General features: G+C 43.2%; 1 non-coding gene and 1 pseudogene across 1 annotated transcript; both read left to right on the forward strand.

Moving 5' to 3' along the window:
* The first annotated feature begins 2290 nt into the window (after window positions 1-2290).
* On the forward strand, window positions 2291-2464 carry LOC130412499 (U2 spliceosomal RNA; annotated as a pseudogene).
* A 693-nt stretch (window positions 2465-3157) lies between these two features.
* LOC130412576 (U1 spliceosomal RNA) lies at window positions 3158-3321 on the forward strand. Its single transcript, XR_008905389.1, has one exon. It is a non-coding gene; the product is annotated as a U1 spliceosomal RNA (small nuclear RNA).
* The last annotated feature ends 5134 nt before the right edge of the window (window positions 3322-8455 follow it).

The raw sequence follows: 8455 nt of genomic DNA on the forward strand, positions 1-8455 counted from the left end.
CATCTTGCTGAAGCATGCCAAGAAACTGTATGCGGGAAGTGTAGAGAAATTGGTCACAGTTTTGAACAGTGTACTAATGGCAGGCGGTGTAATCTCTGTGGATAATCAAACCATCTCTACAGAGACTGCCCAAAATGTTTTGCCAACAAGCTCAAAGCAAAAAAGATGGCCGCCACACACACACACCAAACACAAGAACAATGGGAAGAGGAGGCGGTCCCAGAAGTTTTGTCGGGAAAGTCAAACCCCAAGCCAGCTTCAGAGATTGGCCAAGAGAAAGGAAATGGGGTGGCCCAAGGGGGGAGCCAAAAAATATAGATGAACAGGGAAAAGGCAACAATGTGGAAGCGGAACAAGAAGGAGAAGAGGAAATGACATCCTCATTAGTCACGGTTTCTGAGATTGGTATGGAGTCCAGTGGGAGCGAAACTGACTTTTCGCTCCCCAATGCACAAGTGCAAAAAAGGCCTGCGGGATCTCCTCTGCCTAAAGCATAGGAGTTAAAGCTGAGAGCCACACTACAGCCAGATAGTCCCCTTTCGGAAGATCTGGACCGTATGTGGCCTCAGGAAGCCCTTAATGAAGTGTCGTTTTTGCAAGTCCAGCTAAGAACATCATCTCCTAAAGAGCTGCGAGAGAGTTCCTCTGTGGGTGCCTTTTGTGGTCTCAGGGGATTTTAATTGCATTTTAAATAGAGCAGACAGAAAAGGAGCAGGGGAGGGTTTTAAGGTCGATAAAACGTCAGTCTTATTGCAAAGCTTAGTGAAGGATTTAAAATTAGTGGACTGTTTTAAAGCTTTGCATCCAGGAGAGGGGGGCTACACCTGGTTCAGTGGTGATGGCACCAAGGCCTCTCGCATTGACTACATTTTCACACGTGACTGCCCACCAACTGATGCAACATTGACACCTATGTTTTTTTCTGATCACGCTATGCTTACGTGCACCCTTGCTTCACCCTTTCCTTCAACAAGGAAATCAAAGAGGTTAAAAGAGAAATGTCGATTTTAGAGAAAAAACGGAACATAGGAGTGATCTTAAGAAGCAAAGAGAAAGAGTTGGAAGAAGGGGAAAAATGCACACGTTACTTTTTTAAAAAGATTTTATCAAAGGGCTGTGCAATAACTAAATTAAACATGGGAGGGAGGGAAGCCAACAACACAGCGGGAATTTTAAATGAAATGGAAACTTTTTACAAAGAATTATACAGTGAAAATGAAGTAACAGGTGAGGTCATGAATGAAATGCTTAACTTTTTAGAGAAAGAGATTGACAAGGAATGTGTTTTTTTAACTTGACAGACTACCGGAGAGTTTTAGAGAAGGAATAGTCTTGCTGTTACATAAAAAAGGAGACAAGACGGACCTAAAAACATGAAGTTTGACAGGGAGGGAGGTGGACAAAGCAGTTGGACAGACACGTTAGGGAAAGTAAGACAACGACTGGGGTTCTGGGGAGTAAGAATGTTGACGCTAGAAGGCAAAATTTTAATATACAAAGCTGTGATTTTACCCTTGCTTTTATTATTGTGTTTTGTTTTTAGTCCCCCAAGGTCCTTTCTTTTAGCGCTGGAACGGGCGGTGTTTTACTTCTTCTGGGGGTCCAAATGGGAACGTCTAAGATGGGACATAGTAAAGAAAAGAATGGAGAACGGAGGGAAAGGACTGAATTTGTTCTTAGGGAGCAAATTCACCGCCCTCCATATCAAATATGCCACAACGGCGAGATTCTGGATGGGGTCATAGTTGAGCTTTTTAAAGATTTTACCCGTTGATCTTAGAACCCCAGTGTCTTTAAATGGGCCCAAAGAGTACCATTTTATTAAGAATTTTTTTAAGAAATACAGCTTGGAGGACCAGGAACTCTCTGTTTTGACTAACCACAAGTCTCTCGTCTCTCTTGTGGAGGACCGGGAAGCAGTGAGTCCAGTTCCAGGCCTCACACTCGGTGAGGCCAAACAAGTTTGGAGGAACACAGCCCACCCCGCTCTTCAGAACCGGCTCAAGGACCTGACGTGGATGGCAGCTCACAAAATCCTCCCAGTCCGGTCCTGGACAACAGATGACGAGAGACAGTGATTTTTTGGGATTGTGATTTTTTTTTTTTCTTGCTTGAGTACTTTTAAAATCATCATAAATTGGTTTTTACTGGGTTTCAGGTGAGTTTTTTATGTATTGCATGTCATACCTTGTTTTATGTTGTTTTACCTCCGTTTTTACTCAGAATTTTACCTTATTGAATAATTGTATCATTGTGAAATGGAGATCAAAAAATAAGACATGATGCCAATAAAACTTTTCGAAAGAAAAAATCTGTTCTTATCAGTTTAATATCTGATACGTCCCCTATCTGGGGACCATATATTAAATGGATTTTTGAAACGCGGAGCTGGAAGCGGGGCTTGCTCCGCCCACTCCACGCATCGACCTGGTATTGCAGTGTCTCCAGGAACGGTGCATTCCCCTTTCGGGGATAGCAGCTTGTGTTGAAAGGTAGTGATGAGAAGACGCGAAGTTTTATTTCACACGTGATTGTCTCATACGGAAACTTTCGTTGGCAAATACTCACTCACTCTCTCACTCACTCTCTCACTCACTCTCTCACTCTCTCACTCTCACACTCTCACACTCTCACACTCTCAGTCTCACGCACGCACTCACTAAAGCCCTAAATGTATGCGGATAGTTATGTGTTGAAGAACGTAGTTCCTATTAGACACGCTTGCGCCTGGCTTAAATGCTGTTGTGTGATAGAGAGAGAACGGGGCTTCCTGTAGCTCAGTGGTAAGAGCATTGCGTTAACAACGCAAGGTTGTGGGTACGATATCTGGGGATTGCAAATACCTATGTAAAATGTATAGGATAAAGCAATGTAAGTCGCTTTGGATAAAGGCGTCTGCCAAATGCGTAAATGTAAAAGGTTCCCAGCCTCCAAATGAAACACTTTCAGCACATATGTGGACTGTTTGCGTTGAATTCTTAATGTATTTGTCTATTCCTGTGTATTTTTGCCTGTGGACCGTCGCCTTTGTGCGCTTTCCAACGGGTTCTACAGAGCAATAAACTGGAACTTGCAGTTGCCGAACACTCGCTCGGGGTCAGCGTTGATGCGCATGGCAGAGGCAAGTAAGCGATGTCTTGCCCGAACGGGGCAAATCATACTTACCTGGCAGGGGAGACACCATGATCACGAAGGCGGTTCACCCAGGACGAGGCTCGGCCATTGCACTCAGGTTGGGTTGACTTTTGCGAATTCCCCAAATGTGGGAATCTCGACTGCATAATTTCTGGTAGTGGGGGACTGCGTTCGCGCTCTCCCCTTATCATGTATCAAAAGAAGAGCGATTTTGTATTGTGTCCGTTTTTGGAACCTTATTGGCGTCAGATCTGTTCCGCAAGAGACGACCACCAAATCGAGTGATCGATTACGTGCTGTTCGATCGTTCCCAAACACACATACATATATATATATATATATATATATATATATATAGAGAGAGAGATTCTGCCAGGCCACGCTGACTTTTATTTTTGTTCAACGTGTGCGTGCTCGTCCGTTCCTTCATTCGTTCAGGTCTTCATAAATAGCCTATTTAATAATTTCTTCCTTCCTTAATTGGTTGATTGATTCTATTGTTTAAACAATACCTTTGATTGTCTGTTCGCACGTTCACATGCTGACCTTTGAGCCGCATGTGCACCGCAAGCCCAATAGTCGGTGCCGCCCCGCGCTCTCCCGCTCGCCGCCCAAAGTGGGCATCGCTTCTCGGCCTTTTGGCTAAGATCACGTGTCTGGTCAGAAGGTTGTTTTGCGATCGCCTCTCGGAGGTTTCTTGTCTCTCAAATTGTTTTTTGAGAGTCGATACATTTCGGGAGGTACATTGTGCTATATTTGCTTTCTTTGTATTTATTGCTTATTGTGTTTCAGGTTTAACAACAAACCAATCTACTTTGGAGGTTTGTATTTCAGGTCTTTTAACTATTTTTAAGGTAAGGTTATTTATTTATTTATTGTCTGTTTTAAAGTTTGTTTTAGTGTGCTGTAGGTGCCTCCACCATGTTGGCTGCCCGTGCCGGCGTGCGGAGGCACCACAGTGTGCGTTTATTATTTCAAGAAGTAGACGGAAAACTCCTGGGGATGTCCCGTTTAGACTTCAAAACTTTACTTTTTAATGTGGAAGACATTAACTGCTTAACGACCCTGCCTTTTAACAAAGGCTTTGATTTAAGTTTTAGGAACGCTTCCCTGTTAACTGCATTTTGGCAACGGTTTGATTTTGTAAAGACCCATTTCTCCATGTTTAATGAGGAAAAACTTTCCGACAACACGCTTAGAACTGTGGTTGTTAGAATGTTTAATGAAACGGTAACTGGAGATGACATTTGTGTATGGCTGGGTAGATACTGCACGGTTCGAGGCCAGCCAGTTAAGGTGGTGGATGAAGACGGAATCTGGAACTGCTCTTGGCGAATTCCCATTAAACAATGGGAAGACGCCGAGGGCTACCAGGGCCTGAAGCAGACGCAATTTCTTTAAGACTGCAAGGGAAGCTCAGCTTCCCCTATATAATAATATATGAATGGTCTAATATATGTACTATTATGTCAACATTTTATTGACTAAAAATGTGTTAAACACGTTCATCTCGAACGAAAACAATTTCGTTCAGAATCAGCTACCTAGGTCGCCTGACTCGATTTCCTACTCATTCATTCCCATAGCGTACAGTGCATTACTCTGTTGAAGCCCAGCGTCCATTGACTTCAATGGGGCTGCTTTAAACAGTTTTTTTCAGTGCTTAGAAACAAGACGGTCATTGGATAATGCTGTGATTATGTCCCTTCCACGGACACTCAGCGTCTCTGGGATGAATGGAGGAGTGGGCAAACTGCTGCAACCTTCATCGTATATTTCACACAATTTCACACCACATTTATTGTTTCAGTTTAACATAATTCCCACATTTCCTCCCGTTGAGTTAAATATATATATATATTAGATTGTTTGTTCATTAATTAAAGTCACTGGAAAAGACGCCTAGTTGGTACAACAGGGTTACAGAGCATTTTCTTGAAAAGGAACGTAGGGCAGAATTTACATATAAATAAATATGATTTAGGCTGAAAATGAGCTTCCCCTCTTTAAAAGATCAGCAGCCGCCACTGGCCTGAAGCATCTGCCATCCATGTTTGTGTTGGGAGAAAACTGGGGCTACATCCATTACCAAGGGATGCCCAAATTGTGTAGAAAATGTGGCAAAATTGGGCATCTAGCCGAAGCATGCAAAGTGATAGTTTGTGGGAAGTGTAGAGAAATTGGTCACAGTTTTGACGAATGTACCAATGGCAGGCGTTGCAATCTGTGTGGTGACTATAACCATCTCTACAGAGATTGCTCGAAAAGTTTTGCCAACAAACTACAGGGGAACAAAATGGCCGCCCCACAAACAGAAGAACAAAGAGAGGAGGCGGTCCCTGAGGTTTAGGCGGAACAAGTGTCACAAGAAATTCTTTGATTTTAAGTTAAGTTTGTAGCTGCTTGTACATTTCTTTTTTAATGCTCATGTTTTTAACCATACTGCTCATGACTCTCACAATCTGCACAATCAATGTAAGAAGTGTGAGATCCCCTGTACGAGCACAGAGTGTTTTATCAACGTTAAAAACTTTTAAAGCTGATGTCTTTTTATTGCAACAATGTGCTCTCCCCTTTTTACAAAGCTATAGGAAGTGGAAGGATTGGTGGAGCCAAGGTCCCTTCTTTTGGACTGGATCCGACGCAAATAAGAATGATGGGGTGGCGATTTTAATCCACAATAAAAACATTCTGGTGAAGTGAAGCACAGTGGTGAGAGATGGGCGAGCACTTTTAGCGACTCTGATATTTTTAGACAGTGCTTTTTATATTCTTAATGTGTATGGTTTTACTCAAAAAATGTAAGATATGAGCTTTAAGAGGAATTGCAGCACAACATGCTACTTTTATTAAAATGTTTTTAAAGAAATACAGCTTGGAGAACCAGGAACTCTCTGTTTTAACTAACCACAAGTTTCTTGTCTCTCTTGTGCAGGAACGGGAACCAGTGAGTCCAATTCCAGGGCTCATACCAGATGGACTACAAGCTCGCCATCCACGGGGTAGGCCGGAGCTTGAGAGCTTTGTCATCACAGCATTTCATCTCGCTCTGGCTCACCCTGAATATCATCAAGGAAGTCCTCTGGACCACCATAAACCTGCTGGTAAGGAAACAGGTTACGGTGCCCCTCCACGTCTGCGAGCAGATGGTGACATATAGGCTGCAGGGGTGCCAGGCTTTGTCATTAGGAGGAGGGGGCTGGGGTCACGCATAGGGTCCCGGCCTTGCCCCCGCACCTGGTCTCCCGTAGATGCACCCTCACCAGTCTGGCTACGGGAACAGCGGGCCAGCGGGCCTGAGGGAGAGGATTTCCGCTGGCTGCCGGAAATGGAAGGAAATTGGCTTGTTCTGCAGAGCGGGGTGATGGCCATCTTGTCAGGTACTCATCCCGGTTCTGGACAACGGATGACGAGAGACAGTGTTTTTTTAAGATTTTGGGTTTTAATGGTCATTTCCTCGTTTTATACCTTTTAAAAAGTCGTAAAAGGTTTTTAGACATGTTTGGAATTTTTAAACATGTGTTTCATACCTTTTTAAGCATGTGTTTGGATTTTTAAACATGTTTAACATGTCTTCTATGTCATCCCTTGTTTTATGTTGTTTTTAGGATTCACACTTTGAAAGTTTTTTATCTATGTTTGAATCCCTAAAATGAAATGTTATGAATATAATGAAATTTAGATGTAAAGATGAAACATGATGACAATAAAACTTTTTTCGAAAGAAAAAAAAAATCTGTTCTTATCAGTGACTAGGGAGGAAGTCGTATCCTCCTCTCCCTCATTCTGTTCTTTTCCATCCTGGGAGGTGACTTCCTCCCTCTGTTCAACCGAACCCTCCGACTCCGCCCCTGGGGCCGCCCCATCCTCCCTTTGTTGGCCAATCCCTGTGAATGGCTGTACGAGTGGGATTCCCGCCAAAACCTCAGAGACCGCCTCCTCTCTTTGTTCTTCTGTTTGTGGGGCGGCCATTTTGTTAGAATTTAGTTTGTTGGCAAAACTTTTCGGGCAATCTCTGTAGAGATGGTTACAGTCACCACACAGATTGCAACGCCTGCCATTGGTACATTCGTCAAAACTGTGACCAATTTCTCTACACTTCCCACAAACTATCACTTTGCATGCTTCGGCTAGATGCCCAATTTTGCCACATTTTCTACACAATTTGGGCATCCCTTGGTAATGGATGTAGCCCCTGTTTTCTCCCAACACAATCATGGATGGCAGATGCTTCAGGCCCTGGTAGCCCTCGGCATCCTCCCATTGTTTAATGGGAATTCGCCAAGAGCAGTTCCAGATTCCGTCTTCATCCACCACCTTAACTGGCTGGCCTCGAACCGTGCAGTATCTACCCAGCCATACACAAATGTCATCTCCAGTTACCGTTTCATTAAACATTCTGACAACAACAGTTCTAAGCGTGTTGTCGGAAAGTTTTTCCTCATTAAACATGGAGAAATGGGTCTTTACAAAATCAAACCGTTGCCAAAATGCAGTTAACAGGGAAGCGTTCCTAAAACTTAAATCAAAGCCTTTGTTAAAAGGCAGGGTCGTTAAGCAGTTAATGTCTTCCACATTAAAAAGTAAAGTTTTTTGGACAAGCTTCCTGGAGAAGTCCAAACGGGACATCCCCAGGAGTTTTCCGTCTACTTCTTGAAATAAAAAACGCACACTGTGGTGCCTCCGCACGCCGGCACGGGCAGCCGACATGGTGGAGGCACCTACAGCACACTAAAACAAACTTTAAAACAGACAATAAATAAATAAATAACCTTACCTTAAAAATAGTTAAAAGACCTGGGGCCCGTTCTTCGTACGTCGCTTATTATATCCGAGATCAAATGACATATCCGAGATGATATCATCGTGCTAATCATGATCCGGCTAATTGGGTTCTTCGAACACACCTGCCGGATATGATTAGTATCGCTGGATTGAGTTATCTGAGATAATTGCGCGTTCATGCGCTTGTTTAAAAGGGATATGTATCGATAGTAGAAACAATGATCAGCAACGCTGCTATTGGCTGCTCACATGGCAAAAGAGCACACTCAGTTTTTCAACGCAGCAGAGCAAGACTTATTACTGGAAGGGTTTGCTGAGTTTGAAAAAAAAAATTAAAACGCCAGGGAACACTTCAAAGTGTGCGAAAGCCAGGAGAGAGGGCTGGCAAAAAGTAGCAGACAAATTAAATGCGTAAGTGTTCCATGTTAGGGTTATATCACTTATTATTACAGTATTCTTATTTTAATAATTTAATAATTGCTTAATGTCAGAGCCAGCTCAGGACCCACTAGAACATGGGAAGAAGTAAAAGTGA

This window comes from Triplophysa dalaica, chromosome 22 (genome assembly GCF_015846415.1).
Source record: "Triplophysa dalaica isolate WHDGS20190420 chromosome 22, ASM1584641v1, whole genome shotgun sequence".
NCBI classification, from domain to species: Eukaryota; Metazoa; Chordata; class Actinopteri; order Cypriniformes; family Nemacheilidae; genus Triplophysa; species Triplophysa dalaica.